Source organism: Monopterus albus, unplaced genomic scaffold, assembly GCF_001952655.1.
Source record: "Monopterus albus unplaced genomic scaffold, M_albus_1.0 scaffold148.1, whole genome shotgun sequence".
Classification (NCBI taxonomy): domain Eukaryota; kingdom Metazoa; phylum Chordata; class Actinopteri; order Synbranchiformes; family Synbranchidae; genus Monopterus; species Monopterus albus.
The window spans coordinates 706137-707398 of NW_018128028.1; the positions used below are offsets into that span (position 1 = coordinate 706137).

Consider the following 1262-nt stretch of genomic DNA (forward strand, 5'->3'; position numbering starts at 1 on the left):
ACCGGAGAGGGACTTCTAGCCTCTTGACTTTCACCTATGCCTGGTTGAGGAAGTGTTGTCATCATTTCCCATGTCTGATAGTAATCTGCCCCCCTCTCAGTTTCTCAATGGCATACTCATCTTAGCCTGATCAAGGCCTTCTGCACCAGTTACAGATCAGATGTCTTCCCAGTACAATGATTAGCCTAAAATAGAGACCTATCAAGTTGTCATTATGTACTCTTGACAACAAGCTTCCATGTACAGTCTTATCTGGACTTGACAAACATTATTTAAAAACCCTGTATATAGTATTAAGGGCATTAATACATTTTTCCCTAAAGATTAGAGGCACACAGGAACTGAAAATTTAGGGTTATTGATTTTGTTAATGAGGTTAACATTGTTTAATCTTTTTCAACTTGGAAAACGTATCAGAAAATCAAAGTGGGGAAAAAAGCGGGGTTATTATCGACGGTAGGCAACTCCCACCTAAAGACCTCACATCTCCCAGTAGGGAAACAGGGAGGATACAACAGGACCATGTCAGCTTGCGGGGGCGCGCCCGCGCGTTCCTAAACTGGAAGTTTCACTGCAAGTCGAGAAAGACAGGAGGACTCCTGCGAGTGGGGCGGCACAAGTTACCGGGAAAAGAAGGAGATACAACAGAGAAATAAACGAAAGATGGTGTTTGAATCGAGTATCTACCGAAGACTTTTTGTTAAATTATAGTGTCGCTTGTTGGTGTTTGTGGAGTTACCTGACTGGAGAAGTGCGGGCTCGTCGTCAACGGCAGGTAAGTGAAATAACTTCACCGGGTTGTCCAGTGTCGAAGCATTACTTTTTGTTTTGGTAAGCTTCAACTGAGGTACAGGTTTTTAGGTGAACCTAAAATTCACAGGGACAAACTACCGGTTAGAACCAGTTGTGTCATTTAAAAAATGCTGTATTAAACTTCATCTATGGTGTCATGTTCGTTGCGCATTTTTCTTTGTTTGATTACTTTTCTTATTTCCCCGCGTTCTTGAGCATCAACATTTGTCAGATGATTTTATACAGATGAGATACATCACTGTCTATGATGGAGGCTGAGGTCAGCGGCGCGCTCCCGCGTCTTTCGGTGGAAACAGCTTGGCAATCATGCGTATCCCTGAAAAGTTTTCCAAAAGTTGTGAGTCATGTTAAGAGCGCGCGAGAGGATGCGATCATGTGTTTTTTGGAAAAAATGCAAAGCTATGCCATGATTTAAGACTTCCCCTGCACCAGACACCTAAAACCTTCTG

At 42.9% G+C, this 1262-nt stretch overlaps 1 protein-coding gene across 1 annotated transcript in view; it reads left to right on the forward strand.

Annotated features, from left to right (window-relative positions):
• The first annotated feature begins 549 nt into the window (after nucleotides 1-549).
• fhdc2 (FH2 domain containing 2) overlaps nucleotides 550-1262 on the forward strand; it is a 9537-nt gene continuing 8824 nt past the window's right edge. The window contains exon 1 of the mRNA XM_020614601.1: nucleotides 550-775. The gene's annotated coding sequence lies outside the window, so the exon portion shown is untranslated. The remainder of the gene's footprint in view (nucleotides 776-1262) is intronic.